At 41.1% G+C, this 15,394-nt stretch overlaps 1 long non-coding RNA gene across 1 annotated transcript; it reads left to right on the forward strand.

Moving 5' to 3' along the window:
- The first annotated feature begins 230 nt into the window (after window positions 1-230).
- Window positions 231-4,174, forward strand: LOC134917377 (uncharacterized). Its single transcript, XR_010177415.1, has 3 exons — window positions 231-259; window positions 3,899-4,007; window positions 4,096-4,174. It is a non-coding gene; the product is annotated as an uncharacterized LOC134917377 (long non-coding RNA).
- The last annotated feature ends 11,220 nt before the right edge of the window (window positions 4,175-15,394 follow it).

The following is a 15,394-nucleotide window of genomic DNA, read 5'->3' on the forward strand; positions in this document are numbered from 1 at the left end:
GTGCTGAAATCTAGGTTTCGGTGTCTGGATAAGTCTGGTGGCCTTTTGTTGTATAGTCCCTTGAAGGTGACTCAAATTGTGTTCTGCTGCTGCTTTCTTCATAACATGTGTTTGCAACAACATCTGCCACATGTTGAGGAGGAGGAGTAGGATGAAGAAAGCGGCCAGCAAGCAGAAGAATTAGAGACATCTGGTGATACTTGGAGTACAGATGTAGGGAGGCAGGTTAGACAAGACCTCATAAATCGTTATTTTTAAGGTAAGTTTTGTTTGCTTCTTTCATTTGTTGTGTAAGCCTAAATATATGTTTCCCCATTTTTCAATTAAAAACCATTACTCAGAATGTGTCTGTCTCCTTGAGACATACAAACATAACCTTGCTTTATGCTATACAAATGTAGCATGTGTATTGTGTTTATTTAAAAACTCAAAACAACAGATTATGAGTGGTATGCATGAAGTCTGGATAAGTGTTAATAAACTTGGATTGAAAATTTATTACAAGCACACATAATCCACAGAGTAATTTATGTGTTTTTTTACTTTATGATTGTGTGTAACGTCCTAATGCACAGGTTCTCAAACTCGGCCCTCAGGACCCCACACAGTGCATGTTTTGCAGGTAACCCAGTAGAAGCACAGGTGTATGAATTACTCACAGACACATTTTAAAAGGTTCACAGGTGCAGCTAATTATGTCACTTGTGATTCTGTGAGGAGACCTGCAAAACATGCACTGTGTGTGGTCCTCAGGCCCGAGTTTGAGAACCTGTGTCCTAATTAAACAGTCCTCCACATATAATATGTTAGCCTTGAGGAATACATGTGTCCCTATGTGTGATGCTCCATCGTATTTAAGGGACACAAACTTAGTCTCATCCAAAATAAATTTATTTTGTAATGTTTGCTGCAGTAAACTTGCTGATTTGTAAGTAAATACACAGTTTGCCACATATATACATTATTATACACATTTTTTGTGGGGGTTTTTTAAAATTCACATTTCTTTGTTTCTGCATCATGTGTAAGAAACTGATTACTCATTTTTAACACACACAAACATGGCCCAAAAATGACATTCATTTTGGCACTGAATTATCTATATTCAAGCACAACATATTAAAACCTTTTTAACCAACTCAATTGTGTTATTCTTGTCATGTTGTATAGAGAAGAAAGGTAAAATAGTTAACAGTCACATTGTAATTTGTATTGGCTGCAGGATATGAGAATGATTGGAATCTAGAAAGAGTAATGATTAGAAAAAAATCAAGTGGTCTGGTTACTTCCTGCTAAAGACATTCTGCCTGGCTGCCATTTATTGTGTCTGCAGGATATGAGAATGATTGGAATCTAGAAAGAGTAATGATTAGAAAAAAATCAAGTGGTCTGGTTACTTCCTGATAAAGACATTCTGCCTGGCTGCCAATTATTGTGTCTGCAGGATATGAGAATGATTGGAATCTAGAAAGAGTAATGATTAGAAAAAAAATCAAGTGGTCTGGTTATTTCCTGCTAAAGACATTCTGCCTGGCTGCCAATTATTGTGTTTGCAGGATATGAGAATGATTGGAATCTAGAAAGAGTAATGATTAGAAAAAAATCAAGTGGTCTGGTTACTTCCTGCTAACATCTATGAGCAGCTCAAACAACATTTCTCTCCTCCAAAAAAAATCAAAGATGGTAAAGAATAAATGTGCATACAAATTTCCTGTTGTTGTTTGTACCACTTATAATTAATGATGTTGTACAAATTGTCAAGTGTTATATCTATTTTGACAAACATACACTTACTAAGTATTTTGATTTACTTCTCTGAAATTAAAAATGTGTGGTTTATTTGTTAATTTTTTTCGGGTGGCTGCTTGTCCTGCCCTTTGCCTTTACCACTGTCATGTTGGCGTGCTCTGGTGGAGCGTCTTGGTGGTGATGATACTGGCATGATATTTGGAGTAGTCGTACCAGAACTGCTGCTTGTTTGCTGTTGGTGCATGGATCTGAGTGTTTCATTGAGGTTAGTGAGGGTGGCATTGAGTTCACGTGTAGCAGCATTTTGATTGTCTACAATTCGAAATAAAGTTTCATTTATCTTTTGATTGTTTTGAAAAATGTTCATATAGCTTTGCTGTTGTCTGTGCTGTTCTTCCATTAGTCTGTGCTGTTCTTCCATTAGTCTGTGCTGTTCTTCCATTATGCGCTGTAAGTTGGCCATGACCTGTGTATTGTCTGCACGCATGAGTTCCATGGTATTGCCAATTCTCGTGGTTTGTTCATTTTGTCTACTCATATTTCTGGTTATTCTTCTGAGGTGACATGGTAGGCTTGCAAACATTTGTGTCTGCCTACGCAGGCAATCTTCATTAGTGGCCTGCTGTCTAGCCCAAATGTTCCAAAACACGTGATCAGGGCCTTGTGTTACTGGTGTTGTTGGGCTGTGTTGTGGTGGTGGTGTGCTTTGCTGTGGTGGTGTACTCACAGGTTCTGGGGGGCTGATTCCTTGGCTTAATGGCTGCATTTCTAACTTGATTGTCTCATCCATGTCACTGTGTTGCTGTTGTTGCAGAGGGATGCTGTTACCAGGACTAGAAGCTGAAATTTAGAAAAAATATCCGTTAGCTATCCATATGTTTGATAAATTATAACAAATCACTACACATGGAACACATGTCATTGACTGTTGCTTTCAGATATCCTGCCTAGCAACATCATCACTCATAACTTAAATACATACATATGCCTGTTTGTGGCAAATGTGTCTGGTTATTTCATTGTGAAAGCAAACACATTAGTTTTATTGTAGATCAGACATACTCCACCATAAAAACACATTGTAATCCATAATGTGTTACCTTATAGCAGCCTTTTTCAACAGGTGTGCCGCGGCACACTGGTGTGCCGCGAGCAGTTTCCAGGTGTGCCGCCTGCACACAGACCCGCTGCAGCCTGCATACAGACCTGCCGCCGACCGCACACAAACCCGCTGCCGCCGACCACACACAGACCCGCTGCCGCCGACCGCACACAGACCCGCCGCCGCCGATCGCACACAGACCCGCTGCCGCCGACCGCACACAGACCCGCTGCCGCCGACCGCATACAGACCCGCTGCCGCCCGCCACACAGACTTGCCGCAGCAGCCAGCCAGATATGCCTAGTTGCCGGGCAGCGCTGAACTTCAGTGACAGCCGGCTCGTGACCTATGGTGACTCATAGGTCACGCACTGCACGTCTCGTTCCCCCGTTTGCAGTGCACAGTACACTCGACACTCACTCGCTACTGCTCCTCCTCAATGCAGCCTCGTCCCAGTGCTCCCACTTCTCCCCACAGAGAGGGCAAGAGTTAAGGTTGCTATATATATATATATATATATATAACATTAATGTGTGAGGAATTACTATGGCGTTGGGAGGTGTGTGGAATTACTATAGGGTGGGGAAGGTGTGTGGAATTACTATAGGGTGGGGAAGGTGTGTGGAATTACTATAGGGGGGAAGGTGTGTGGTATTACTATAGGGGGGGAGGTGTGTGGTATTACTATAGGGGGGGAGGTGTGTGGTATTACTATAGTGGGGAAGGTGTGTGGTATTACTATAGGGGGGGAGGTGTGTGGTATTACTATAGTGGGGGGAGGTGTGTGGTATTACTATGCGGGGGTGCAGGTGTGTGTGTTTTATTACTGCAGCCCCGAAAAAAAAGATGGTGTGCCTCGGCAATTTTAAAATCTTGGTTAGTGTGCCACGAGTTTAAAAAGGTTGAAAATCACTGCCTTATAGCTTTTCAAAAACAAACATAGTAATGTTTTTATATGTATTTGGCAATGTTAGGTCAAACACACATGTGAAAATTTGTTAAACAACCTTACTATTTTCCAAAATTAAACATGAGTTTCTGTTGCAGCATCTTACACACAATGTGCTACTGTATGGCTGAAGTGGACATACATATATTTACAGGATGTGGACAAGGCCATTTCTGTAGGATTACATTTCATGTTTTACTGACTTCGGTAAGTATATCAGATTTTGATGTGTTTTGACTTAATGCGTTTAAGTAAAAGTTTAATTACGATCTGAAATTTCTTAAATTTATTTCAGTTTGATACTCACAATCAAGATGAGGGGAGTGTGGTTCACGTCTTGGAGGTGTGTCCAAAATTTGGAGTGGGGGGACCGAACATACTGTTGATAATCTTTGTGGCAGGGTAGCCTGCTGTGGTTGGCCCTGGACATCAGACCTTGCTTTCTTTGCTGCCACATGTTTTTTTGGGTGGTGTGTTACAGAAGTCCGACTTCTGCTGCTCCAGACTTCTTTTGATGGACCTAGTATTGAAAGTTAAATGTTGTTATGGCCATTCTTTTACAAACATACCCTATACTACAATGGACACTTTACCTGCTTCAGCAGTGTCATCATCATCAGATGTCATGGGAGTTACTGTAGGACGAGCAGTACTGCTTTTTTCCAACACTGTAAAACCAAAATAAAAACTCATGTATTCATGCTATTGTTGATACATCCACCCATTATGCTTATAAATATTAATTCTGTAAAAAAAAGCTTGTTTTTTTTTGTAAAAAAAACATAAGGACCGTAAACCAAAAAACCACTACATAAAACAAAAAACATTGTCCAATAGCCATATGCACTATGGAAAGTGCAACACAGGAAAACATGTACAGGACACAGACATACATACACTAACAACCAAAAACACACACATCTTCATTTTGTAGTGAAAGGAAAAATTTTACAGATGCAATATAGAAATTGCTCTGTGATGTGGCACTCCAAACACACATTACCACTATATGAGCTAAACAAAAACAAAAGCCATAAAAAAAATTAGACTGCAGTGTTGTGTCAGGGTACAAATACAGACTCAAACTGAACATACAAATAGTGGGTTTATCTAAAAAATTATTACATTCAGTACTAATGACATTACACATGTAAGTGGTTTCCAAACCACTTTCCACTACTCCATCCTCTAACATGACAACCACTGTTTTTGCAACATTGCACATGGATAACCTAAATATAAAACATAGTCCAAATTAAAAACTTAAAAATGTGCAAAAGGAAAACATTATTGCTGGACAATTCAATGACACACCAAGTCCAAACTACACATGGAAAATATACAGAAAAAAAACACATGACATACAATAAAGTAAGATGTTACATTGGCTTTTGGAGAAAACATTACCAACATTTTTTTATTTGCTGACACACACTTGAAGATGGGAGTAATATGCAACGTCACATGACACACATTTGAAAAAAAAAAAGTAAGGTCATAGAATGTTAATGCAAATACACATGCTCACCATTCTTCCTGGACCTATCTGAATCCCGGACATGGGTTGCAGAGACTACTTCAGGAGGTATTACACTCCGCATGGGCTCCTCATACTCCAGATATCTTGCAATATAGGGCTGCCCACCACCGGTTTTTCGAGCCGACTTCGCCTCCTTGGCCATTTTGGACTTGACACGTCGCTTTATGTCATAGTACCATTTGCGGCACGTGTCCTCTGTCCGCTTGACAACCCCCTGACTATTGACAGCAGCAACAACTTTCACCCACAACACCGTCTTCTTCCGTGTTGGCACCTTGGCGGACTCAGGCCCAAATAGCTGCCGCTGATACTTCATCAGCTCCCGCACCAATGCCACATTTTCTTCATAACTAAACTTGACATTCCGCCCAGTGTTAGTAATGGTGCGTGGCTGCGGAGCTCTCTGACTGTCACTACCACTGTCACTTGAGGCTGCTGCAGCAACCTCACCCACCTCCTCCACCTCACTAACCTCACTCACACTCACCTCCTCCACCTGACCGACTTCCTCCCCCTCACTCACACCCTCCACCTCACCCACCTCTGAGTCACACATAATTGTGTGTCTAAACACTTAACACAGAAAAAAAAACAACAACACACTCCTCCACTACCACTGCACAAATCACACACACACACACACACACACACACACACACACACACACACACACAACAAACACTGACAAGGGACTATAAATAAAAAATACTTGGACAAAAAAATAGACAAAACCTCAAAAAACAAGACTACAAGAATGACAAGACTACTTTCAAACACAATACTACACTCAGAAGTCGCAAACAACACTCCTCACCAAACCAAAAACTCACCTACCTCCACAGCACAACCTCCCTCCTCACCACTAACTAAACCCACGAGGTGTGGACGGTTTGGGGCGTATTTATATGGTTGCGCACAGACACTCCTACATCTGAAACACAACCAATCATGAACGGGGATGAAAAACGAAACTTAAAGTGAAAATGCGGCCAGGGTTTAAAAAAAACCTGCCGCATTTAACTTAGAAAATAAATCAGCAAAAACAACAAAAACATGTACGCAAACGACAATGACGGCCATAAATGTGCCAAAAAACCCGACTGGCATCGACATCGGAAAACACGAAAACCATAAAGTCGACTGCTTCGTAACTTTGCGTATATAGTTTCAAAAAGTTGCATGAAAATGCACCCTATACAAAATGAGTTAAAACACTACACAAACCGACTCAAACACGAATATTAGTAAATATTGGCCCTGGCCTCCCCTGCGGCATTGTCACACAGTGGTCTCCACTTCACCCCCCCAGGCCTGGTAACAGTAAAGGTGGTGGGGTTGGATTATTACTATCCCAATCTTTTGCATACACAGTTCTACAACAGGTTCCATCACTCACATTTACATCATTTGAAGTACATTCTATCAGAATTTACACTCCTTTTTCTCTGCATGTTGCAGCTATCTATCGCCCACCTGGGCAACCCAAACGATTTCTACATGATTTCTCTGCCTGGCTCACTCACTTCTTATCCTCTGACATCTCCACCATTATTATGGGAGATTTCAATATTGCTATTGATAGTCCAAAATTCGCTGCTCACACCTCCAATCTACTCTCTATAACCTCCTCTCTCGGCCTCTCACAATGGACTGACTCCTCTACTCATCAGGAGGGCCACTGCCTTGATCTAGTATTCACCAGATTATGCTCAGTTTCTGAATTCACTAACATGCCTTTCCCTCTCTCAGATAACAACTTTATCACCTGCATGTTCTCCTCTAATACTTCAAACTCAGTGTTGCTGACATCTGCCAATCCTCCTCAAACCCAGAGAAATATTAATTCAATTAATCTTCAAGAACTTTCCACCTCAATGCAACAACTGCTTTCACCTATTTCTGCATTCACTTCTCCTGAGATGGCTGTATCACACTTGAACCAGACTCTAGAGATAGCCCTTGATGAAGTGGCTCCAGCTACCCATCACACTCCACATAGGCCTAGATGTCAACCGTGGCACTCTAAAGTAACAAGACACTTACAAAAACTGTCACGTAAAGTTGAACGCCAGTGGCGTAAATCTCGCATTCCAAGTGACTTCCTCACATATAAGACTGTCTACCACTCTTATCGTAATTCCCTGGACACTGCCAAACAAACATATTTCCAAACTCTCATCCCTGCTCAAGCCTCTAACCCCAAATTACTTTTTAATACATTTAAATAGCTTCTCAACCCTTCACCCAAACCGCCAGCCACTATCAAGGCACAAGATCTTGCTTCCTACTTCAAGGACAAGATTGATAAGATCCAAGATAAATTGGTATGCTCTTACTCAACAAGTGACCTACTCAATTCCCTAGCTGAACCCTCTGGCACTTTCTCTTCATTTGATCCCACAAATGAAGATGAAGTATCAACACTCTTCTCATCCTGCTACTCTACTACCTCTCCTTTTAATCCTATACCCTCACAAAAAAGTAAAGTTCTGTCTCCTGTGCTCATGCCAACCTTAACTAACATCTGTAATCTCTCTCTCTCTCTCTCTACTGGCATCTTTCCTTCACTATTCAAGCATGCAGTGATTACTCCCATTCTGAAAAAACAAAACTCTGACCCTAACTCTCTCTCAAACTACCATCCCATCTCTCAGCTCCCATGTCTCTCCATGCTACTTGAGAAACTTGCCTACACTCGCCTCACACACTTACTTAACTCATACAACTTATTGGACCCACATCAGTCAGGCTTTTGCTCCCAACACTCCACAGAGACAGCACTGACTAAAGTAGTGAATGATCTGGTCACTGTGAAGTCTAAAGGCCATTACTCACTACTTATTCTTCTAGATCTCTCTGCTGCTTTTGACACTGTTGACCACTCTCTTCTCATACAAACACTGCAATCCCTAGGTCTTCAGGACACGGCCCTCTCTTGGTTCCTATCCTACATATCTAGTTGCTCTTTCACATGTCCATTTCTCTGAATCCACTTACTCTTCGCTACCTCTTTCAGTTGGAGTACCGCAAGGCTCAGTCTTATGTCCTCTGCTTTTCTCAATCTATACCTCATCTCTTGGGAAACTAATCAGCTCTTTTGGATTTCAGTATCATCTGTACACAGATGATACTCAAATCTACCTATCCTCCCCTGATTTGTCTCTATCTGTGTTGGGCCAGGTCACTGAATGCCTTTCTGCTGTTTCATCTTGGATGTCATCTCGCCACCTCAAACTTAATATTTCTAAAACAGAGTTAATTATATTTCCACCAGCCAGTTGCAGTTACCAACCTGATATTTCTTTCACTGTTGAGAACTCTATAATCAACCCTACACCACAAGCTCACTGCCTAGGTGTCATACTTGACTCAGAACTGTCCTTTGCTCCCCACATTCAATCTGTCTCGAAATCATGTTACATGCATCTAAGAAACATATCCAAAATACGATCATACCTTACACAAGACACTGCTGAAACTCTAATCCATGCTCTCATTATCTCCCGCATTGATTATTGCAATAGTCTTCTTACTGGTCTAACTAAGAAGATACTCTCACCATTGCAATCCATTCTGAATGTAGCTGCTAGGCTATTATTCCTCGCTAGATGTTCATCGTCTGCAGGCCCAGCATGTCAGTCTCTCCATTGGCTACCTGTATTCTACCATATTCAATATAAAATACTGTTACTTACACACAAGGCTATTAACCATACCACACCAACATACATCTCTTCCATTATCTCAAAGTATCTCCCAACCCGGCCCCTTCGCTCTTCACAAGATCTACCTCTCTCATCCACACTCAGTACTTGCTCCCATGCACGATTACAGGACTTTCTCTGGGCTACACCCACTCTGCAGAATGCCCTACCACATACATTAAGACTCTCCTCTAGTCTTCAAACCTTCAAGCATTCCCTGAAAACTCACCTATTCTGACAAGTTTATCAAATTCCAGAACCGCTCACATTACCTTCATAGCTTTCCTATCCAATTATATCCCCACAGTATAGTCCACACATATCCCCCACATATTTAATTCTTCACTCTCCCTTCCTCCTGACCCTGGTTCATCACTGCTGTGATGTGACATCATACAGCCCACCAAGAACCTTTGCAATCTGGTGGACAACTATGCAATAGATAACACCTATCCTTGTGTATCAATGCCTATTTCCCCATGGATTGTAAGCTTGAGAGCAGGGCCCTACTGCCTCTATGACTGTTTGTTTTTACCCAGTTTTGTCTTCTAATTGTGTACAGTTGTAAAGCGCAATGGAATCTGCTGCGCTATATAAGAAAATTTTAATAAACAAATAATAAATAGAAACTCCCAGCTCCTCCAGTTTGTTATCAGCTTGTCATTTGATGAGAGAGGAGGTTGCTTGGAGTTTCTGCTGCAGTCTTTCACAATTTTGCACACTTCTCTGGTATGTTGCATTGCTATTCACTATGTGTGCATGCTGTACTATGTTGCGTAGTGATTTCCAACTGTATAAATGCACTTTATATTCACCCATATGTACTGCTGTGGTATTTTGCCTGGTGTTTACTATGAGTAGTGCACCGCTATTCACCTCCATGTGTACTGCTGTAGTATTTTGCCTTGTGTTTACTATGCATAATGCACTGGTATTCACCTCCATGTGTACTTCTGTGGTACAGTGGTGCTTGAAAGTTTGTGAACCTTTCAGAATTTTCTATATTTCTGCTAACATTTGGCCTAAAACTACCTCAGATTTTCACAGAAGTTCGAGAACCAAATCAAACAAATGAGATAAAAAAATAGACCCACTCATTTTTTTTTGAGGAATATTATCCAATATCATCTTTCTGTGAGTGGCAAAAGTATGTGAACCTTAGGCTTAGCAGATATTTTGAAGCTGAAATTAGAGTCAGGTATTTTCAATCTATTGGATGACAATCCGGTGTGAATAGACAACCTGTCTTTTTAAAAGAACAGGGATCTATCAAAGGCTAATGTTCACAACACATGTTTGTGGAAGTGTTTCTTGCCAGGAGAATTCTGAGGACCTCAGAAGAAGAGTTGTTGAGGCTCATCAGGCTGGAAAAGTTACAAAACTATCTCTGAAGAGTTGGGACTCCATCAATCAAAAGTCAGAAAGATTGTGTAAAAATGGAGGAAATTCCAGACCATTATTCCCCTACCCAGGAGTGGTCAACCAACAAAGATCACGCCAGGAGAAAGGCGTCTAATAGTACGCAAGGTCAAATAGTAAACCAAGGTAACCTCTAAGCAATTGAAGGCCTTTCTGACATTAGCTAATGTTAATGTTCCTGAGTCCACCATCAGGAGGACACTGAACAACAGTGGTGTGCATGACAGGATTGCAAGGTGAAAAAGCCATTGCTCTCCAAAAAGAACATTGCTACCCATCTGCAGTTTGCTAAAAATCACATGGACAAGCCAGAAGGCTAGTGGAACAATGTTTTGTGGACAGATGAGTCTAAAATAGAGCTTTTTGGTTTAAATGAGAAGCATTATGTTTTGGAGAAAGGAGAACACTGATTCCAGCATAAAAGCTTCATACCATCTGTGAAACATGGTGGTGATGGTGGTAGTATCATAGTTTGGGCCTGTTTTGCTGCATCTAGCCCAGAACGATTTTCCATCATTAATGGGACAATGAATTCTGAATTATACCAGAATATGCTAAAGGAAACTGTCAGGACATTTGTCCATGAGCTGCATTTCAAGCGAACATGGGTCACGCATCAAGACAATGACTCAAAAGTGCAGTCATTTGACCAAAGAATGGTTAAAGAAGAATTAATTTAAAGTTTTGGAATGGCCAAGTTAAAGTCCTGATCTTAAGACAATCAAAATGTTATGGAAGGATGGACCTGAAGCGAACAGTTTTTGGGAGGAAACCCAACAACATAACAGAAATGAAGCTGTTTTCTACAGAGGATTGAGGTAGAATTCCTTCAAGCCGATGTTTAGGACTAATTAACAATAAACGGAATGTTTATATGCAGTTATTACTGCACACGAGGCTCATACCAGATACTGAAAGCAAAGGTTCACATACTTTTGTCATCCAGTTGGTACACTGACGACTGGCATCCGGGCCATCGGTATTTCATACCAAACCCGTTTGTATCCCCACTGTTTACATAGTGGCTGTAAACATTCTATACCGACCCTTCCCCCCCCCCCAGTTACTGACCCATTTACAGGTTCAGTACATGTGAGTTTATTATAGCCAGGACTTGTATTTCTGTTATACTAATATTTCTTCAGTGCAAGGTGATATTGTCTGATGGTCATAGATGATCACCAGACTATTACCGTTAAGGGTCCAAATTATTTAAAAATGGGAACTGCCCTGGTTCAAATAAGTGTCCTTGAGTTCAAGGGATCCAGGATGTGGGTTATTGTCTGGTGATCACTGTAAAAACCAGATTATAATATACAGTAGTAACCACTAAATCATAATTTGAAAGAAGATACTCCCTTTTTTCAAATTTGTGCGTCCCAAGTTTCTAGGTTCAGTGATGCAGAAGGTAGGGCACTTTAAATGCATTCCCACATTCACTGGCTTTTAAAATATGTTTGGTTATATTGGCTGGGAGAAATGGGATGTAAATGCGCATTGCCACAATGATTTCACAAGTCCCGCCTTCTCCATTTGCCCCATCAGCTGAAATTGCTATTGCGTGACTTGAAGGTATGTGACCTCAATTTAAGCTTTGTTAATCCCTTTGCTTTTGATTTACATGTTGAGGATTAGTCAAAGGTATACTTAGCATGGACACCAATGGAGGGTTTATCACCTACCTATTCTAGTGGCGGTATGGTGCCCCTGGCGGGATCCCGGCATCGGTACTGTGACAGCCAGGATCCCATCCATGGGTATGCTGATTGCATACCAAATGTATATATTCATTATATATACTTCATAGATAGATAGATAGATAGATAGATAGATAGATAGATAGATAGATAGATAGATACTGTAGATATGGGTAGGGGCCCCAGTGCATTGCTGTGTACAGGGGCCTACACTGCTGTTAAGGCGGGCCCTGTATATATATATGTATATATATATATATCAAGAAGAAAATAGCAGGCACTCTCTATTTCAGCAGCCACCGGGGTGCCCTCCTATTGGAATATATGCAATACAGTCCCTTGGTTAAGACTAGCAAGTCACTTCTTATTCAGGGACCAGGCGGCACTCCACGGATTTTGAAAAAAGCAACTTTAATATATCAATATGAATTCAGTGCATCAAATATACGAGCATAGTGCAAAGCTCAACCAAAGTTTCAACACCTCACAGGCGTTTTTTTCAAGGTGCTCCAAACTGTGAAAGAAAACAAAACAAAACATTCTAACATCCACCAGTGTACTTACCTAAATAGCCCCCCATGTGTAAGGTCTCCCTCCATCTGCTTCCGGACGCCAGCGGTGGGCTGTGCACGCGATCCGGGGCTCCGTCAGCAGTGCCCGCTGATGACGTCATATCGTTGCCAAGCAACCGGACGCAGCCTTCACTCCAACCGCGGCTCACGGAAACTGTTGAGAGGGGAGACATAAGTAAATATACATACGGTGCATCAGTGCTTCAGAGAGAAACAAATAAAAAAATCAATAATAAAAATTAAAAACAAGTACACCAGGAGAAAGCATATATAAAGATTGCAGCAGTAGAGAACTTCACCATTGAAAACAATTATAACACCATACGCTATGGTGATGTATAAAGAGACCATCACCTCCCATCACCATTAATAATAGTAGAAACAGGGGACAGTGTCTATATAACCATCGCCCCTACAGAGTAATGTGCTGCAGATCTAGCAAAATTACATTAAATCGGGTATATTTAAAAATTTACATGCAATGCATTAAATGTATCAATTATCGAAATCTACTCAGCATCGATACCAAGACTATATCAGAGCATACTCAGCCTATTGGATTAAATATTTGATTAATTATCATAAGAAGACATTCCATGGCATCTGTTCATTCAAGCCACTCGGAGTGAATGAGTTCAATGTATACATCCATCTGGCTTCCTTTTGTGCCAGAACTTTTGCTCTGTCACCCCCTCGTGGTAAGACAGGGACGTGGTCCAGAATTTTATATTTCAAATCAGACAGATTATGTTTAGCCATTTTAAAGTGGCGAGCCACTGGTTGATCACTCTTTCTACCCTCAATGGACCCCCTAATCGCAGAGCGATGTAATGCCATACGTTCTGTGAATGTCCTGATTGTCCTTAGTAAACAAGTCCACATGGGCAGAAAATGGCATAAATAACAAATTGAGTTGTACATGTCACATAGTGTTGTATCCGATGTGGAATACGGGTAATTGGATGCGTAAATACAGGGCCTGTTTCCATATAACAACATGTCTCACAAGATAGACATTTAAAGCAACCTTTTGTATTGATAGTTGTCCGTTTGGGGGTCACGTCGGTTTTCACCAACAAATCCCGGAGATTTTTACCCTCTTGTAACTCGGCATAATGGTTTTGTTTTTGAAACATGCTAGATTTCTGTCCGAGGTAACAATGGGCCATAGGGTCTTAGTTGCCCTAGGGAGAACGCCACTGGCCGTAGAGTATTCTGTAACCAATGGGATTCTGTTGGCCATCTGTTTTGAGCAGGGTCTCAGAAGTTGTTCCCTGGGGATCTTCATTACTTCATCTTTTAGCCCCAACAATATCCTTCTGTCATAACCGCGTACAAGAAATTTCTGTACCACTTTGTCCAGTGCTGGTTCCAATCTAGATCTATCATTCGTGATACATGCTGCCCTCATAAGCTGGGATTTGGGGAGGCCCCTCTTTAATGAGGGTGGGTGAAAGCTGTTATGAAGCAACAGAGTATTCCGATCTGTTGATTTATAGAATACATCCGTAGTGATCCTGTTGTTCTTGATTCCAATTGCCACATCCAGATAATTAATACTACTGGAACATAAACAAGCCGTTAATTTAACTGGTGAGTCGCTGTTGTTGATTGACTCAATCAGGGCCTCTAGTGCCACCTGTGTCCCCCCCAGAATAAGATCAGGTCATCGATGTAACGCCGGTACAGAATAATCTTAGAGGTTGTCAAGGGAGATGAAAAGAAGAACAATTGTTCTTGTGCAAACATATAAATGTTGGCGTACATGGGGGCTACCGGAGACCCCATAGCACACCCAGCTAAATGTAAATAATAATCCCCATTGTGAATGAAATAATTATGTGTCATAATAAATTCCAATAATTGTATGAATAAAGAAATATCAAGTTGATCAAAGTGATTTGTGTATAAAAACGTCTCTACGGCCCTCAACCCTGCTTCATGTGGAATGATAGTGTATAGACTTTTCACGTCCATGGTGCACATGATTGTATCTGATGGTAAAACTGTAATTTCATCCAATAAATTGAGCAAATGTGTAGTATCCTTTAAAACTGTGTCTTGAACCATCACCAAAGGTTGTAACAACTTATCAAGATACTGTGATACAGGTAGTGTCAATGAGCCTCTTGCCGAGATGATCGGTCTTCCCGGGGGGGGTTAAACAGGATCCTTATGCACCTTCGGTAGTGTATATAACACAGGAGTAACTGGTGCCTCCTGTGTCAAAGCCATCTTTACATCTATGTCCAACAGGCCATTCTTCACCGCTGTTGCCAAGATGGTATCCAATTGTTTCTGATATAGATCAGTAGGGTTATTGTGTAACTCCTTGTATGTTGCAGTATCGGATAACTGTTTATCTATTTCCTCAATGTAGTCAGTCTTGTTCTGGATCACGATCGCCCCACCCTTAGCCGCAGGGCGAATGGTAATATCAGAGTAGGATTGTAAATCTTTGATGGCTTGAACTTCCAACTCCGTGACATTCTTGTAAATTTTTGGTTGTGCCATGGAAAATTTTGACACAGAATCATCCAGAAGTCTGGAAAAGGTTTTCAGTGCAGGATTATTAGAGACAGGGTCAAATTTAGATTTTTTCTTCATTGGGCCCGGTGCAGTTGTCTGTGCATTGGGCTTGTGTTGGAAAAATTCTTTCAAT

This window comes from Pseudophryne corroboree, chromosome 1, assembly GCF_028390025.1.
Source record: "Pseudophryne corroboree isolate aPseCor3 chromosome 1, aPseCor3.hap2, whole genome shotgun sequence".
Classification (NCBI taxonomy): Eukaryota; Metazoa; Chordata; class Amphibia; order Anura; family Myobatrachidae; genus Pseudophryne; species Pseudophryne corroboree.